This window comes from Artibeus jamaicensis, unplaced genomic scaffold, assembly GCF_021234435.1.
Source record: "Artibeus jamaicensis isolate MK-2021 breed Jamaican fruit bat unplaced genomic scaffold, CSHL_Jam_final scaffold_474, whole genome shotgun sequence".
Classification (NCBI taxonomy): domain Eukaryota; kingdom Metazoa; phylum Chordata; class Mammalia; order Chiroptera; family Phyllostomidae; genus Artibeus; species Artibeus jamaicensis.
This window is the reverse complement of record NW_026522046.1, coordinates 24,261,299-24,280,932: the sequence shown is the minus strand read 5'-3', so window position 1 is coordinate 24,280,932 and position 19,634 is coordinate 24,261,299. Positions and strand designations below refer to the sequence as shown.

Below are 19,634 nucleotides of genomic sequence, written 5' to 3'. Positions count from 1 at the left end.
TTAACATGGGTTATTTAACAAATGTTTTTTTCATGTGTGTTTATGAAATAAAGTTGTAACCAAACAGTATAAAACCTATACAGGCATACTGCACAGATATTGCAGATTCTGTGACAGACCACTAATAAAGCAAGTATCACAGTAAAGCAAGTTGTACTTTTTTTTGCTGGTGGAGGGTCTTGCCTTCAATTTGTAAAAAATGCAACACCTGTGAAGTGAAATCAAGTGAAGCACAATAAAAGGTGCCTATGGATGAAATCTATTTTCCAATATATGTTCATATCTTCAGTTGCTACTGTGTTGGTATAGGAAAAGTTAAAGTGTTATGAAGATAATTGCTTTTAATGTGTCATGAAATTCTTTTAGAGACACTTTTCTGAATAAAGAAACTTTCTCTGTTCTGCGGGAGAGATTTGTGAGAGCAAGACTTGTGAAGCTTTACAGAGGATTATAGTTCATCAAAGGTAATTTCAAAAAGAATTAAAATTGATAATTATTTCTTTTAAGCAGCTTGGAGTATTCTTATGATACATATACTAAATTGGAAATTGTGAAATCCTTCTTTATCTAGACTATGGATCTTAAAGTTTCTGTTACTGTTTGGGGAATTGTGTGTGATTTCTTGAGCTATTTGTTGGGGAAAATGGAGGAGGCGGGGAAAAACTTTTATTTTGAGTGAAGTACCTGAATGATAGGAGATGATGATTTAAAAGGCTAGCTGTTGATACTAACTTGATTAAAAGTGATGAACCACTAGTAATTTTTTAATTTAGTTTTTTAAGCTTAGTTTTGACTAAGTAATTGGAGAAAAATTAATAATTCCTGTGTACAAATCATTGGTTGATAACTACTTTTATTGCTACTAGGCAAACATACATAGATTTTTCTAAAACTTTTTCTTTGGGCCTAAAATACTGGAAAATGAAAGGATGTATATATATTTATTTTTAATTTTTAAAATATAAATACCACAGAAGGAGCAACTTGAGAAGCCAAATAGTCAAGGAGACAATCATATGATTTAGAGCAATTTTCTCAAATAGAGAATTCCCCAGAACTAGATGTTAGTAAGTGCTCCTTTAAAAAGTTTCTTTGGTTTAACAATTTGAGGAACTTGAGGGTGAGAGAGCAGTGAGAACTCTGAGACATTAGTGTTAAGTAGAACACTATTTGGAAACTTGAAATTAGTGATCTAAAAAGATCACTATTGCTCCTCAAGTTAAAAATGTGTTAATAGCATCAGGCAAGTATAATGACTTACAAATGGGTGGTATTTGAGAAGTTTGCTTACAGATAAGCAAACAGATAAGTTCTTTGAAAACAATAATAACTAGGGCGTAGCTGCTCTGATTAGCCCACAAAAGTTTATTTACTCTGTAAGGTATTTATATGAATGTCATAGGACCCAGTCACAACATGAGACAAATATGTCCATGAGGAAAATATTTGGATTTACAACTTTGATCAGGAGGAGTCCATCCCATGTATTTGTCATTTGTATTTGTGCTATAATATAACCGATAATCAGGTGTGTTAGTGATGAAGTTACCAAGGTTACATTTTCCCTTGCACTTAGAGTTTCATGGATCAAACATTTTATAGACTCATACCTGACTTGATGTAATGGGAGCCTGGCCCAGCTCTCAGCAGCCAGGCGCCCGTGATTTCCAATAGCCCATACTGGTGAGCAACATCAGAATTCTAGCAACTAGGACATAGGACACTGGGGAGTAGATGGGTTATAAGTCCAATTTCTTGCCCCAATATTTTCATTTTAGGCAAGCCCCGCACCCTTATCTTTTCTTTTTGTAATGTAACTGCAGTAATCTCCCAACCTCCCACAGTAGCACCTCATATAACTGTAATACACTGTCAAAACCAGGAAATTGATACTGATATAATCCACAGAGCTTCTTTAGAGGGGAGGGAAGACATTAGAATGTAAAGAGTATGTTAAAGTATCGGAGGGTGCCTACATGCTGGAATCTCTGATAACCCTATGCTTTATGAGAAAGAATTCCATGGCAGTCATACTTGTTACACGTAGTGAGTACCTACCGTGTGTGAAGTATTTTTTATTATCATTGTTGTCCTTTGTATTTGTGTTTAGAAACATCTGACAATTAGCGAGCAATTGTGTGGCAGACTGTCTTCTAAGCAGTTATATATATGACTATTAACTCATTGATAATCCTCACAAGTGTATTATTACTCACTTTACAGATGACAAATTTGAAACATAGAGAGATTTAGTAATTTGCCCAAGATCACACAGTAAATAGAAGAGCTGACATTTGAACTGGGTCCACCCGGAGCCAGCATTGGAGTATTGGTGGGAACGGGTAGGTTTAATTTCCATCTTCTGTATGAGGAACCTAAGCTTCAGAGAGGCTAAGCAACTTGCCAAGACCCTACACAGTGAACAAGTTCTAGAGCCTCAGTTTGATTCCAGGCCTGACTAGCTGCAAAACCCCCACCATTTTTAGTTGACCGTTGCTATGGACTGAATGTTTGTATCTCCCCCACTGCTCAGAAAAAAAAAACCCTCTTATATGTTGAGAGCTCATTCCCAATGTGATGGTGTCTGGAGGTAAGGTCTTTCAGAGGTAACTAGGTCTCAGGATATGCCTCAAGAATGGGATTAATACTCATCTAAAAGAGGCCTGGAGAAGACCCCTCATCCTTTCACCTGTAAGGTTACTGCGAAAAGACAGTGGTCTATGAGGAAGAGAGTTCTCACCAGACACCGAGTGAACCAGCACCTTGATCTTGAACTTCCTCGCCTGGTGAACTGTGAGAAATAAATTTATGTTTATAAGCCACCCAGTCTATGGTATTTTGTTACAGCAGCTTGAACAGACAAAACAATTATACTATCTCCCTGGCCTATAGCAAAGATGTACTGGACCTCTATGATGTGATTTATATAAAGAAATATATATATTTGGTCTTCCTCCATGGTTTCTGGCACGTAACACCTGAAACCTTTGTAATTTCCTTAAGGTTAAGAGTTACTGGGGCATCTTTCCTTTCATATTCTGAGATAGTTCAAGAGTGAAAATTGGATGTTCTTAGTGACTTCAGGAAAGTCCCTAAGAATAGGGGGCTGGTTGCCAGGGGAAGTAACTGTGATGAGAGGGTTGAAACTTGCAGTCCTATCCCCCTCTGACCTCTGAGAGGGGAGAGGGACCTGAGTTTGAATCAGTGGCCGGTGTTTTAGACAATCGTGCCTCCACAATAAAGCCTCCATTAAAAACCCAAAAAGGACAGGTTCAGAGAGCTTCCATTAGGTGGGTGTGTGGAGGTGCTGAGAAGGTGGTGAGCCCGAGGAAGACGTGGGATGGAAGTTCTGTGCCTCTTTTCCCAAACCCTGCCCTATGCATCTGTTCCATCTGGCTCTCTTGAGTTAGATCATTTCAGAATAAACCGGAAATCCAGTAGGTGAATTTTCTTCCAAGTTCTGTGAGGTGCTTTAGCAAGTTAATTGAACCCCAGGAAGGGGCTGTATAACTCTCCAATTTATAGCTTGGTCAGTCAGGAGCACAGGTGACAACCTGAACTTGTGATTGGTGTATCAAGTGAGGTGGGGAAGCCTTAATCTGTGGGATCTGACACCTATCTCCCAGTCATGTCAAAACTGAGTTACAGGACATTTGTCACAGAATTGCATGGTATGGGGAAAAAAAAACAACTACACACTTGGTGATCACAAGTGAAAATAGTGCTGTGAGTAAACAAAACAGGAGAATATTTTTTCCTTAACAGGCTCTGAAGAGGTGCAATTCTGAAATGCCCGAAGGCAGTAATTCACTTTAGTGTGCTTTCGAACCACCTGCAAAGCTTAAAACCCAAATTGGTGGACTCCATCACCAGTTTCTTCTTTTTAATGTCATTCGTCACTTTATTTTCTATTATTTTTTATTGATAATGCTATTACCGTTGCTCCAGTTTCCCTCTTTGCCCCAATTCATCCAGCACCCCATTCTCTCCAGCAAATCCCCACACCATTTTTCATGGTCTTGCATCATGCGTATAAGTTCTTGGATGACTCCATTTCCTACACTGTACTTTACATCCCCATGGCAATTCTGTAACTACCTATCTGTACTTCTTAATCCCCTCACCTCTCCACCCATTCCCCCATATCCTTCACAGCTGGAAAATATCAAAATGCTTTCCGTATACATGATTCTGTCTTTCTTGTTTCTTGTTTGTTTTTTAAATTTAGTTGTTGATAGGTATGCATTTATTGCCATTTTATTGTACATAGTTTTGATCTTTTTTTTAAATAAGTCCCTTTAACATTTCATATAATAATGGTTTGGTGATGATGAATTCCTTTAGTATTTTTCTTGTCTGGGAAGCTCTTTATCTGCTCTTCAATTCTAAATGATATCTTTGCAGGGTAGAACAATCTTGGCTGTATGTGCCTGCTTTTCATGACTTTGGATATTTCTTGCCAATCCCTCCTAGCCTGTAAAGTTTCTTTTGAGAAATCAGCCGATAGTTTTATGGGAGCTCCCCTGTAGGTAACTAACTCCTTTTCTCTTGCTGCTTTTAAGATCCTCTCTTTATCTTTAATCTTTGGCATTTTAATTATGAAGTGCCTTGGAATGGGCCTTTTTGTATCCATCTTGTTTGGGACTCTCTGTACTTCCTGGACTTGCATGTCTACTTCCTTCACCAAATTAGGGGAGTTTTCTTTCATTATTTTTTAAAATAGCTTTCTAATTTCTTGCCCTTTCTCTTCTCCTCTGACACCCCTATGATGTGAATGTCGGAACATTTGAAGTTGTCCCAGAGGCTGCTTTCACTGTCCTCAGTTTTTTGGATTGTTTTTCTTGTTGCTGTTCTGGTTGATTGTTTTTTGTTTGTTTATGTTCCAAATCTCTGACTTGATCCTTGGCTTCATCCACTGTACTGTTGTTGCCCTATAAATTGTTCTGTATTTCAATTAGTGAATCCCTCATTTCTGAATGGATCTTTTTATTCTATTGATGTCCTTACTGAGTTTCTTGAGTGCATCTTTATAACCAGTGTTTTAAACTCTGCATCTGATAAGATTGCTTATCTCCCTTTTGTTTAGTTTTCTTTTTCTGGAGTTTTGATCTGTTTTTCATTTGGGCCTTGTTTCTTTGTTCCTTTTGGGGGCCTCCCTGTGTTTGTTTCTATGTATTAGGTGGAGCTGCTATGACTCCCTGTCTTGGTGATGTGGCCTAATGTAGTAGGTGTCCTGTAGGGTCCAGTCTTCTGTAGAGGACCCTGTAGAGGTGTTCTGTAGGTGCCACAATCTTCTCTATCTCCCAAGCTGGGTACTTGAGGTATGCCCAAGTTGCCACTCCTCTTGTAGTTGAGCCTTTATTGCTGTCAGCAGGTTAATGTGAGGGATATACCCACGCCAGTCACTTGCAAGGACTGGCTCTGACCACTAACCACCGACCTCCACTCTTTGTGGAAGATCAGCTGTGTAGGAGCAGGGTGGTGGTACTCCAATGTGATCTATAGCTGTCCACTGGGTATGCAGGCTTGGGGTTTCCCAGGTGGTGCAGGCCAAGGTCAGCTCCCCTCTGTGTTCTGTCTGGGGCCACCCTGCATGAGGTATAAAGCAGTCAGATGGCTGCTATTTGTGCTGGGCTTGATGATTCCCAGGTGAAACCAAGCTGTGACTCTATGCTGATTGCTGCTAGTGCCATGGCTGGCCCACTTAGCAAGAGGTACAGAGGCTGGGGGGCTCACTGAAGCCAGCTGTTGCTTGTTTGAGAGGATTTAGGAAGTTGTGAGGCATGAGCCAAGACTGGCCATTCACATGGAAAAGTCTCTGTTAACAGCTTAGGTGAGACAGAGTTTCAGGGGATCTCCATGGTGGGGCAAACAGTGTTAGCAAAGTTGGTGGAGTCTCAAGTATGGCAGGCTCTGTGTCTCTGTTGGGGGAAGGTCCTGGAAAGGGACAGTGGCCTCTGCCTGCCTTTCTGTCTGGGAGAAAACTGTCCCCAGCTCTTACCTTGATGCCAGACACTTCAGTTTCTCTCTATATGCCACTGGTGCCCTTCAAGCTGCTACCTTGGTGCTGGAACTCAGAGGGAGTGAGTCTAAGTCCTGTGTGGGCTCTTAAAGAGGAACTGCCTGGGACTCCAGGAGTTTCTTCTACTGACTCAGTTCCTGCTGGTTTTTGCAGCCAGAAGCTATGGGGACTTACCTTCCTGGCAGTGGAATGCTGGGCTGGGGGTCCTGGTGTGGAGCTGAGGCTCCTTGCTCCTGAGATACTGCTCCCGAATTTTTATTCACCACATGTGGATGCGGGACCAGTTCATTCTGCATCTCTGCCCCTCCCACTGGTCTGGATGGATGTGGTTTCTTTAATTCTGTAGTTGTCAGACTTCCATTCAACTCAGTATCTGACAGTTCTGAGTGATGGTTGTTCTATAGTTTGGTTGTAGTTTTGATGTGGTTGTGCAAGGAAGCCAGCCCTGTTTACCTATGCCGCCATCTTGACTGGAAGTCCATCCCCAGTTTCTGATTTAGTAACTCTAGGAGATCATCTGAAGATCTGAATTTCTAACATGTTTTCACTTGATACTTATGGTACTGGTTCCTGGAATTTATTTTGAGAGTGACTAGATCTGATCTAACAGCTCACATAAGCTGGTTTAAGCCTAAGGTACGGACAGAGTTAAAATAAGCATAATTAGACATCATAGTAATAGATGATGATATGTCATGCAAAATTTTAAAGTAGTGCAACTGTAAAATAACAGCTTCCTCAAAACAAAGGCACTTCCTCAAAAAACATACCAAATAATGTTTCAAGGACAGAAGTTATAGGCCAGTAATATCCAATTCCATTTTACTTGCTGAATAGATTTTTTGCAAAGTTTTCCTGGGTCCCTTTCTGCCTCTAGTTTTTTTCTTGAGGTTTTTCAAGTAGCATTTTCTTAATGACATTCTTCTAAAAGACTGGCTTCATTGAGTCTGTGAAATCTGTTCTGAGTTCTTCATTGTTAGCTTACATCTCATATCCTTTTTCACTGCCTTCTCTAGCTCCTTGAAGGTTCAGGCCTGTCCCAGTTCTTCAGTCAATTCCGAAAGAGGCAGAACATATCTCTATTAATGGTTCTTGATCTGCTCCTGAATTCCAGCCCATTTGCCATACGTTCTGGTCTGCCTCTACCAGCCTCCTCTCAGGGCCATGCCTCCAGAGGTCTAGCCAGGAGTGGGGCCACCCGCCACATCTGGACTGATCTCCTGAACTATCTCTGATACCAACAAACGACAGAAATGCAAAGTTAAATTCCCTCCTTTTAGTTATCCTGTTCAGGGGGATCCCTTCACAATAAAAGGAATGAAAACAAAAACCTGTTAATTCTTAATTGTCTCATTTTTGTTAATGGGGCTACTCCATTTCTTAAGCTAAAAACCTTTTTAAAAAAAATTCTTCATTCTTTTTCCTCCTGTGTTCCATGTTGAATCAATGGCAAATTGTGTTGACTAAATAGGATATCTTCAGCCTGGCTGGTGTAGCTCAGTGGATTGAGCGCTGGCCTGCGAACCAAAAGGTCGCAGCTGAATTCCCAGTCAGGGCACATGTGTGGGTTGCAGGCCAGTTCCCAGTGGGGGACGCATGAGAGGCAACCACACATTGATGTTTCTCTCCTTCTCTCCTTCCCTTCCCCTCTGAAGATAAATGAATAAAATCTTTAAAAAAATAGGATATCTTCATAGTGCCTCATTTGCCCCCTCTGCATTCTCCCTGTTACCATCCTCTGCCCTGTTCAAGACCCAGAAGAATTGTTTCAGATTCCTTATGTCTCGGAGTTGGGAAACATCACAGATGTTATCTAGTTCCACCACTTACTTTGTGTTTGAATTTTCACCTCAATGTTCTCATTCAGTTACAACACATTCATTACCGGTGAACTCAGTATTTCTTAAATCATAACCCATTCAGTGTTCAGAGAATATCACTAGCAAGTTCTTCATGTCAAACACATGTATGCATATAATATCTTTTAAAGAAAAAGTTATTGTAATATTTAAGGTAGAAGCAATTAAGTATGGAGATGACAAAGGACAAATACATTAAATAGAGCTCTTTCTATTTTTTCCTTTGTGAAAATGATAGATTCCTGTGTTCACTAATATCTTATACCTGGATTTTAGGTCCTCTTGAAATTTGAGAACAGTAGGCTAGTCAGACTGCTGAAAATTAGACCTCATGAATATGAGTGACTTTAATACCTTTAGTGAAGACAGAAATGATATCCTAGGACAGATGACTGACCGCCTCGCATAATCACATAGAATGAGAACTCTGATATACTTATTAATTGTTTTTCCCTATCACTGGGCATAGATTACATGTGACATATGGCACCATGTATACACATATAATTCTAGAAAATGAATTAATAATAGCACAGGATTGAACACTTTTAAGGCACAGAATGTGGTCTTGAAATACACGCTACCTCATAGGGTTTATCAGTTTCTATTAATAGTTCTGTCACTATGTTATACAAAACCCTGAAGTCTCTTGGAGAACTTCACAAATAGTTTCAACAGATTCTCCAGATGCCTATGAAGTCAAAGGTCTGTAACTCCTGGTGTGTCATTTAGGCTGAGTCACCACTGACTACCTTATGGTGGACTTCAAAAGAAAACTTTGGCAACAAATCCTTTAATGTCCTGGAAACCCTTGTCCTTTTACCTGTGTGTTTCTCCCATCACTCATTAGGTAGCATTAAAAGTTGCTGTCCTCTTAACTAATAAGAATCAGAGCCTGATAAGTGTTAGACAGTCTTACTTAGAGCCCATTAGATATTAAAATGTCATGTTCTCTTGCCTTTTGGCTACAACCCTAAGATCTGCCTAATCAAACCCTGATGTTTTAAATGGCAGAACATAAGCTACCATGCTGATCCCAAATTAGACTTGCCAGGTTTTTAGTTCTACTTATAAATAGAAGCATCAGAGGAAACATTTAAGTTGCAGACAGATCAAGTCAACTTACGACTAGTAATACTATTATTTGGATATTCAAAGATATCATAGAGTCATTGAGAGCAGTAGAAAAAAGCTTCTGATACCTAGGTAGCCAAGAAGAGCTATTTAATTTCTAGAGATAGAAAATTCCTGTTCATAATTTTTCTTAATTTTTTTCTTACACTTCTACTTGCCACATACAAGGAGGGAAAAAACTACCCATCCTGTTTTTCTGCCCTGATGACACTATCGTAAAACCTCTTTAAAGGCCACAAAAATCTCTTTTGAGAGCTGCACACTCCCGTCTCCTCACTGACCCCGTCAGTCCTCTTGGAGGCACTCTAGTGGCATGCAAAGTGATCCAAATGGTACACTGCAAAGTCTCTGATCTTGGCATTATCAACATGCTAGCTTCTTTTAGGAATAATTTAAACACTTCGGATTGCATTTATCACAAAGTATTTTACTCATTAGAATCCCCAAAATAACAAAGATGTAGTAGGTATGTGTGCCTGTGTGTGTGTGGGGGGAAGTTAGACAACATACATATTCCCACCCACTCATCCATATATTTCCACTGAGTGTGTTTTATATCCTAGCACTTACCTTGTACTATAATTTACAAGGTGGAGCAAAAGTAGGTTTACACTTGTATGTGAAACAGCTTACTCTTGTATTATTATTTATTAATTACTATATCATTTTCCATATGAACAACTGTATACCTACCTTTGCCCTACCTTGTATATATAGGATAGTGTAGCATACATCTAAGTGTCTAGTGTAGTATATAGCCAGGGCCAGCTTCATGGGTAATGCAACCTATATAATTGCACAAGTTCCTACACTTAGAAGGGCTTCACTTGGCTTAATACTCTGCTGTCGTCATCTTGAAATTCTTGATTTTTTAACGAAGGGCTCCACATTTTCATTGTGCACTGGGCCCTGCAAATTATGTAGTCTGCCTTGGACATTGCAATACATGTTTTTCTAACTCCCTACCCACAATTTTTTTGGCATATGTTCTTTCAATCTTTAAAAAATGCCTATGTCATATTTCCAATTTAAATGTAAATAAGTAATGCAAATAAACACAGGATCATGCTATACATACTATTCTGCAACCTGATTTTCATTTAAGATATAGGGACATAGCTCTCTGTCATTTATCTCATTCTGAGATGGTTGAAGAATATTTTATATGGATAAATCATAATTTAATCTTTTGATGGACACATAATGTCTCCTGTTTTTTGCTATGATGGTAAATATTCTTGAATATACATCTTTGTTCACTCAACCCACTATTTCCTTAGGAGAAATTTCTAGAAGTAGAATTGCTGAGTCAGAGGGTGTGAGCATTTAAAATGTGATACTACCTGATTTGCTCCTTAGAAAGATTGTACGAGATTATACCAGCCTAAGTCCCACCAGAAGATTATAAATACCATGATTGCTACACACACTGAGCATAATAATTCAACTTCATCTTTGCCAAGCTGAGAGTGCCTGATATTTTAAAAGGCCTTAACCTGAGTTATTAGCCTACTAGGATATCATTGATTCTGCTAATATGGAATGGCAGTATATTGAATTAAAACTCAAAGTGAGTTCTTCTTTAGGGAGTGATTTTGTACCGGCCTTCCTAGCCAAATATCTGAAACAGTCTAAGTCCCCAACTTTTCTGTTAAAATAAAGTTTTTGCTCTCCAGGTGTAGCATTTGGTAATGCTGTAAGTGCTCAAAGAGACGCTCAGGGACATTAATCTTACTTTCTTTTTGCCCATAACCCCCAACTTTTAAAAACCATTTTTATTTTGAAACAATTTCAGACTTTCACTAAAGTTGTAGAATACTACAAGGAGTTCCCATGTAACCTTCACCGAGAGTCCCCAAATGTTGACATTTTATCATATTCGCTTTCAGAGACATTATCTAAATTTCATCAATATTCCCAATAATTTCCTTTATAGAAAAAGAAGAAAAAAGATTTTCTGGCCCAGGATTCGACCCAGGATCACATATTACATTTGGTTGTAATGAGTTCCCCTTCCCCATCCTTATTTTGTGTCATATTTTTTTTAGAGGGATCGTAGGTTGATGTAGAAAAATACTTTTTGGCAACCTAAATTCCCAAAATCTGATTGGTTAGCTTTTTTTGAACCCATGTTTTAAAGCAAAATTGCTTAAAAAGGAAAAAACTATGACTCAGCAGGTTCATGAAGTAGCATGCTCTTACTATAGACAATGGAAATTAGCAGCAGCAATCATAAAATTTTAAGCTATAAAAAGGTGAAAATTCCAAAATCCTTTAAAAAATACCAGGGCCTTTAAAAATCTTTAAGAAAAGTTTTTCCAGGCTCTTTCTAAAAAGATTGTTTGCCACCTTTTTTAACGATACCAGGTGTTGAGAAGTACAAATAAAATCAGCCTCAGGAGGGGGAAAAAATAGCAAAACAGATGTAATGAGAAATGACTCAACACCAGAGACAAGGGACATTTGTGTTCTTTGTAGGGTGACAGTGAACAGCTTCTTTCTCTTGAATCTTTTATTAATAATCAGAATAGTGTGAGGTATGTTTACTGGGTAAATTAAATCTTTCATTGTGGTTAACGCTTAAATAGACTTCCTGAAGTCTGTTCAAGTCTATGTGATGAAGTCTATCACAGACTTAAAGCATATCACAACTCGTGGATAGTCGTGATCAGTTGATCTGAGAGCTTCTACAATTGAGTAGAAGAAGATGGGTTTGTAAAGAGAGTGCAGATGGATATTTTACTTATCAAGCAAACATTCAAAAAGTGATTACTGTTTGTCAATGTTTTAATCACCTTGAATGAAAACTTGTTACCTTATCATATTTTCTGATATGAGTGGGGAAACAAGGCACAGAAGAGTGGGTCATCCGAGGTCACACAGCTTCGGTGGCTAGGAAACAGGGTCTCGGAGGAAAGCCTACAGGACCCCGGGTGGTTTAATTGCATAAAGTCTCAAATCTAACCCATCAGTTTCACTTTGAGGCTGGGCACAATTGAAGTTCAGCAGCACGGGGGCAGTGAAAGAGGAAAGAGAAGGTCTTGACTATCAATTACGGCAGAGAGCAACAGTCAGAAAACCCCTGAAAGCAAGCTGCTGTATTTTTAAGCAACAGAATTATAAATGCTTTTTGAGCCAGCCATGGCTGGTGTGGCTCAGTCAGCTGGAGCGTCATCCAGTAAACCAAAAGGCTGTGGGTTCCATTCCCTGTCAGGGCACATGCCTAGGTTGGGGGTTCGATTCTGGTTAGGGGGCAGTATGAGAGACCACTTGGTGTTTCTCTCAGTTTCTCTCTCACATTGGTGAGGATTAAAAAAAACAAACCAACAACAAAAACAAACCCCACGGCCTGCAGGAATACATACATACATACATACATACATACAATAAAGTTTTTCTGAACTAAGCGTCCTTTTTAAAGTTCAGGAAAACTAAGGTCACCTAACAATGAGCAACAGGTCTGATGCCATAAGGTATTATAAGGAACAAGAATAAGGAATAAAATAACAGTAAAAGCATACTAGAAAGATGTACTCAAAAAGCAGGTCTGAAGCACTGTATTTTTTCAAAGTGAGATAAAATACATTTAAAAATTATATAAGAAATGAAAGAGCAAAATAAATCAGAATTCAAAAAGGAAGTGACAGAACTCAAGAAAGAATTGGAAAACAAAGGAGCAGAGTGTAGGTTCGCCTGGAGCCCTCCTCCAGGGTCCGTGTGCTGCGGACCACACCACAGGCCTCCCTGGCAGCTGCCTCCAGGTTATTAATAAAGATGCTGCATGTCCTTGCTTCTAAAAATGGCTTTAAGGTATTTTAAGATAATAAATGTTAAGTAGTTTTAGTAAAGGTGATTATTTAGAATATGAAAATTTTATCTGATAATTTTGTGGCTGTTTTAGTAGAGTATTGTAATTTAAATCTCAGGCCCTGCAGCTTTAATCCAAAGACTGGGTGCCTTACTACATTAAATGCGGTTTTGTGAAAAGCAAATAAAATTTTTTTAAGAAGTCAAAACCATAAAAGTGAATTTAATGTGGCAGCAAATGTCACAATATATTATAGAGATATTTTACTTATGTAAAAACTCACTCAAAATGAGATTTATTAGAGCAATCTTTTGTAATGTCGCATTGCATTATCATAAATTGGAATTTTTCCATCATAAAGGTGTGAGGAATATGCTTAAGAAAAGGGTGCTGTTAGCAGAAAAATTGAATGGTAAACTTAGAACAGTCATTCTCACTGTGGTAGAGCATGTGGAATTTTAAAATGTGTATTGAATATGACTTGTTTTTTAATACAACTCAAGAAACTTAAGCTTGATAAAATCTATTCAGTTGCTAGAAGAGTCATCTCACTGTGAGAAGGCATGATGAGGGAATAGGATAGAATCTCATACATAGCAACATATACCCTGGTGTGTGTGTGTGTGTGTGTGTGTGTGTGTGCATGTATGTGTATGATGGAGGTGAACAAGCATAGACTACATATATTCAAAATTATTTTGGTAGATTTTCCAAGCTATAGTATACAGGTCAAACCCATCCTGCTCTGGCTGAAAACCACAAATATAAAATATTAAGGCTGATTGAAGAGATATTTGGACTATGTACAGAGGTTGTATGTTCTAACATAAATCATCTGGAAAACTTTCCTACCCCTAAACTTTTTTGCACCAAAACATCAAGTTAAATGAATATTGAAAAGTCTTAAAGGAAAAAAGATGGCTTTGTCAGCAAGTTGTTTTTAAGTTCTCCACAACTGATTCCATTTTTATGAACCAACACGGAGCTGAAAGAAGAAAGCAGTTTTTAAATCAGACTTGGATGAAAATGTAAGCCCTGGGTTCTGGTTTGGACATCTCCAAAACAATTTGGATCTGGACTTTGGAGCCCTAAGTGGGCCTACCTCAAGAAGAATGAAAATGGAAGGGACTTAGAGCTCTGCCCACTCTTCATTAATAACCCGGCCACAGAGGACATTAGCCAATTGATCTGGGGCTCCCTTCCAGGGTGAATATGGACCCTGGATCTCAGGTGAATTCTGCCGGTTTTGTTTCCTAGCACCTTAACCTCCTGCCTCACACAGCCAGTCCCTTCTTACCCAGGTGCTGGGTCCTTTCACGCCTTGTCCAGATTCCCTCCGACTTCCTTGTTAAATGCATTTGCACTGCCGATGGCACGTTCATTGGAGCTTGGAGGTTAAGAAATAAGAAACAGTTTAACTCAGTCCATTTTATTTCTTCTGAACAGGTTCAACAAAAAAGTTGGTGGGGTAGGATAAAAACATTTGACTAAAAAGATTTGAAGAGTCCAGTTTATTTTCAATACCATGACTCTGGGAATAGAGAGAATTAACTTGTTTCCATTAAGTATATATTCAGCTTTGGTTTTTACATATTATAAAAGAATTTTATAGTGAGAATATCAGTAAGTTCCAAGGAACTTTGGGGAAAGTACTGAACTTATTTCGTTTTTTAAATTGTGCCTTGTAGTTATCATAAGATAATACATGCATGTGGTAAAAATACATAAAGAAAGTCACACAGTAAAGGGTTACCCAATAAAAATCAAGTCTTCCTCCCAGATTTGCTTCATCATCTTTAAGTTCCCCTCTAATAAAGACATGTACAACAGTTTCTGAAGCTGAGGTCAGTGAGCAGGTGGTGAATTAATCCTTTTGCAACTCAATCTTTGCCTTTAAAGACTTAAAAAAACAAAATGCTGCGCTGTTAACCTCAGTACTGTTGGAAAGAACCACTCAGCATTGGTTTCCTGAGTCATCATTGGTGTTGTTTACATGTAAATTGGATAGGATCCAAGGTTTATAAATGATTGCACAATACAAATTAGAATGCCCTGTTGTGGTTCACTGAATATGTACCACTCAGGTTACAGTTTCACTGTGCTAAGGAAACCAAACTATGGATGCAAAGGGTAATAAGCAAAGCATTCATCAGAGATTTGAAACAATTTTAATTTATAGTTTATGGGTTAGGCCTCCTCCCTCAATGTCAAGAGTTTGAATGACTGTTTAATTTGTAATCTTTGATAGACTAGTAATTTCCAGAGAGATAGATGCTTTTAAGATAAATCCATTTTTTTTTATAAACCTAATTGAAAATGTTTACTCTTTGACTTTTTTCACACAAATTTCTTATCTTTTCATGGTCAATGCCAACTTGTCTTTGATATCTGAATACTACATTTCTAACATTATGGTGAATGTAGTCTCTCTGTATAGTTCATTGCATTAAACTACTGTCCTAATAGAACGTAGAATAACACTTTATGTAAACAAGTTATTTGTAGTCTAGATTATTTTTTGCTTATATTTTTGTAGCCCAGAGCCCAATATTTCATTAGTATAATCTGATTTATTTTCTTCCAATACATTTATCTTAACATTTGTCTATATTGAATCCAACTGTCATATTTCTGCCTTTTTTAGAGCCATTATTGATGTTAACTGAATTTTACAATCCACATAATAAACATTCATTTCTTTATTCAGCAAACATTCACTGAATATCTAACTGTGGTTCAAAGTTGAATAAGACACAGTGCTGTTTCTCGCAGCTTCAGTGTTTGACTTGAGAGGGCAACCAACACGGAAAAGAGAAACACACTTGAACAAATCAATTTTATGAAATGTTAATACAGAAGATATGTTCACAGTTAGATACCACCTTGGCAATGAAACATAATAATAATGTTGGCAGAACAAGTTGTATTCTTTTTTTAAAAAATATTTTATTTGTTTATTTTTAGAGAGGGGGGAAGAGGGAGAGAAACATCAATGTGTGGTTGCCTCTCACATGGCCCCTGACTGAGGGCCTGGCCTGCAGCCCAGGCACGTGCCCTGACTGGGAATCGAACTAGTGATCCTTTGGTTCACAGCTGGCGCTCAATCCACTGAGCTACACCAGCCAGGACCAAGTTGTATTCTTGTTTAGTGAAACAGTCTCCTGCTATTCTGAGGTAATTGGACAACAAGATCTCAGAAATGTTCCATTATATTCAGAAGAGAAATATTTGGTTATTCATGATTTTAATTTTTGTTTCACAAACCCTGAATAAGTTGTTTGGCCCTATTTCCAAAGGTTTTTCCTTCTGGTGATTACTGTGTGAGCAAGTGAATGGTTAGTCACCCGGTGGGTGCTGGGCCTGCCTAGTTCTAACACCCTCGAGTCCGTTATGAGGAAGGTTGCCAAACTAAGATAGTGTCCTTAGCATTGTCATTCAGAAATAAATTGTAGGGAAAGTGCAAAGGTTGCTCTTTAATGTTCTAGTGTACTTCTATAGCATATATATTTTACCTCTTAACAAGGCAATTTTATATTGAAAAGCAAAAATCATGTTTACTTTTACTAATCATGACAATATTATTATTATTATTATATTAGTATTAATATTACCACCATAGGAAGGAGAAGGAGCATCTCACATATTTTACCTGAAGCCTCTTGGACTTCTCCCCAAATCTATTCCCATCTAGTTGTTCCTTTTGTCTGTAAATGGTAATTCTGTTTACCCAGTTGATCACGCCAGAAACCTAGTTATCCTGCTTGAAAATTCCATCTCTCTGTGAAGGGTACTTCATGTCCAATAAGTAACCTTTCTTTCTATGCTCAAAATATGTTGAACTTACTCACTTCTCTTCATCTGCATTGCCACTGCCCTCATCTAGGCCACTGTTTTGTCTCTGGACAACTGGGAAAACTTTCTCGCTGGTCACCCCTTGTCCACACTTGCTGTTTCTCCAATCCAGTCCCATCCTCAATAGCTGTGAGAGAGATAGTTTAAAGGGAAATCACAATATGTCATTTGTCATAGCCCAAACAGACTGCTATAACAAACTACTACAGACTGGGTAGCTTATAAAATTGCTCCCAGTTCTGGAGGCTTGGAAGTCCAAGATCAAGGTGCCAGCAGATTCAGCTTCTGGTGAGATCCACCTTCTTTATTTGTAGCCAGTACCTTCTCACTGTGTTCTCACATGGCTAAAGAGTTAGGGATCTCAATGGAGCCTCTTGTATAACACTCCATTCACTATGACCTAATCATCTCCCCAAAGCCCCACCTTGTAATACCATCATCTTTGGGGATTAGGATTCAACATAAGAATTTTGAAGGAGGAGGGACACAGACATTCAGATTTCTCTGTTTTAAAGTTTCAGTGGCTTCTCATTGCTCATTCTTAATGTGGTCTACTGTCATTTAGAGCTCTTGGTCACCATGCCCCAGCAATACTAGCCTCCCTCATTGCACCTCAAACTCCTTCCCATCTCAGGTCCTTCTTGCATGTTGTTTTCTCTGCTGCCCTGTCCTTTCTCCACCTCTGGGTGGGGACAACCATCTTTTAGGTCTTAGCTTGAATGTTGCTTTTTCTTTAATTCCAAAACCACGGGCTAGATTGGACTCTCCAGGTTTATTTTTCTCAAAGCACTCTATGCTTGTCCTTTATAATCATCACCAGTAATAATCATATAGTTATTTGTGTAGTTACTTATTCGCTGTCCATCTTTCTTACTACTACAATTGCCATGAGAGCAGAGACCACACCTGTTTTTCTTCACATTGTATTCCGAGCACCTAGAGCACTTCCTAGCACAGTGACTGCTGTATAAATATTTGTTGAAGACAACTGACAAAAGATAGTCGCTAAAATATGGCATAATTAAGCTTTAGTTTATGGGAGTTTGGGTATTAAAGTGCATCTTTTATCAACTCAATCTGTAAGAAATGGACCCATTAGTTATCTTTTCTGAGCTTTGATAACCATATACTATGGCCCAGTCAGTTTCGTGCACATTAAATAAATACCCCTGAATTGTTGAGTTGAATACAGATGCTTTTTTATTTCTCTCTTTTTTAAAGCAATCACAGAATCTGTCCTGTCTGGCCTTTCGCTGGAAGGTGTTTTGCATCTCTGAGAAGAGGACTCTCACCACGCACTTCTCTCTTGCTGTGGGGCCTGCCAATGTGTTTTCCCTGCTGTTGCTGACCTCCCTGGGCAGCACTACCTGACCTTCCTGAAGGGAGGTGCCTTGTCTTGCACTTAGACTCCACCGAGACATCCAGTTATTGCTTCTGTGTCTTCTTGGTTCTCAGGTGTAAGTCCACATGCTGCTTGCCAATGATGTTGGTACAGTTGCTGCTCATGATTTCCATTGGCCAGTCTTTTTTTTCCTCCTAAATAATGGGGAACTTTATTCTTTTGTTTTTTAATTATTGTTGTTCAATTACAGTTTACCCTCTACCACTCTCCCCACCCCAGCCAAACCCACCTCCCTCTCTTGCTTCCACCACCCCCACCTTGGTTTTGTCTGTGTGTCCTTTATAGTTGTCCCTGAAAACCCTTACCCCCATTATTGCCTCCCACCTCCCCTCTGGTTACTGTCAGATTGTTCTTAATTTCAATGTCTCTGGTTATATTTTGCTTGCTTTTTTCTTTTGTTGACTAGATTCCACTTAAAGGTGAGATCATATGGTATTTGTCCCTTACCACCTGGCTTATTTCACTTAGCGTAATGCTCTCCAGTTCCATCCAGGCTGTTGTAAAGGGTAGGAGCTCCTTCTTTCTTTCTGCTGTGAAGCATTCCATTGAGTAAATGTACCATAGTTTTGTTTTTTTTTTTAGGTTTTTTTAATGGTGAATTTTATTTATTTATTTATTTAACTTTTTAAATTGATTATGCCATTACGTTTGTTCTATTTCCCCTCCTCCATTTCCCTCCACCCTTCACACCCACTTCCCCACCATTCGCCCCCTTTAGTTCATGAACACGTGTCTCAAGTTCTTTAGATTCTGTATTTCCCCTACTATTCTTACCCTCCCCCTTATCTATTTTCTATCTACTGTCTTTGCTACTTATTTTCTGTACCTTCTCTCTCCTTCTCCTTCTCCCACTCCCCTGTTGCTAACCCTCCATGTGATCTTCATTTCTATGGTTCACTCCTGATCTAGCTGTCCTCTTAGTTTGCTTTTGTTTTAGGTGTGGTTGTTAATAACTGTGCGTTTGCTGTCCTTTCACTGTTCATCTTTTTTATCTTCTTTTTCTTGGGCAAGTCCCTTTAACATTTCATATAATAAGGGCTTGGTGATGATGAACTCCTTGAATTTGATCTTATCTGAGAAGCACTTTATCTGTCCTTCCATTCTAAATGAAAGCTTTGCTGGCTAGAGCAATCTTGGATGTAGGTCTTTGGGTTTCATGACTTGGAATACTTCTTTCCAGCCCCTTCTTGCCTGTAAGGTCTCTTTTGAGAAATCCGCTGACAGTCTGATGGGCACTCCTTTGTAGGTGACTGTCCCCTTATCTCTTGCTGCTTCTAGGATTCTCTCCTTCATTTTAATCTTGGCTAATGTAATTATGATGTGCCTTGGTGTGTTCCTTCTTGGGCCCAACTTCTTTGGGACTCTCTGAGCTTCCTGGATTTCCTGGAAGTCTATTTCTTTTGCCAGATTGGGGAAATTCTCCTTTATTATTTGTTCAAGTAAGTGTTCCACTCATGGCTGTTCCTCTTCCCCTTCTGGTACCTCCATAATTCAGATGTTGGGACATTTAAAGATGTCCTGGAGGTTCCTAAGCCTCTCCTCATTTTTTTGAATTTT

General features: G+C 38.8%; 1 protein-coding gene across 6 annotated transcripts in view; it reads left to right on the top strand.

The window, feature by feature from the left end:
• Nucleotides 1-19,634, top strand: part of ARL14 (ADP ribosylation factor like GTPase 14) — a 70,843-nt gene that overhangs the window by 2,468 nt on the left and 48,741 nt on the right. For all 6 annotated transcript variants that reach the window (XR_008390207.1, XR_008390208.1, XR_008390205.1 and 3 more), the window contains exon 2: nucleotides 367-464. The gene's annotated coding sequence lies outside the window, so the exon portion shown is untranslated. The remainder of the gene's footprint in view (nucleotides 1-366; nucleotides 465-19,634) is intronic.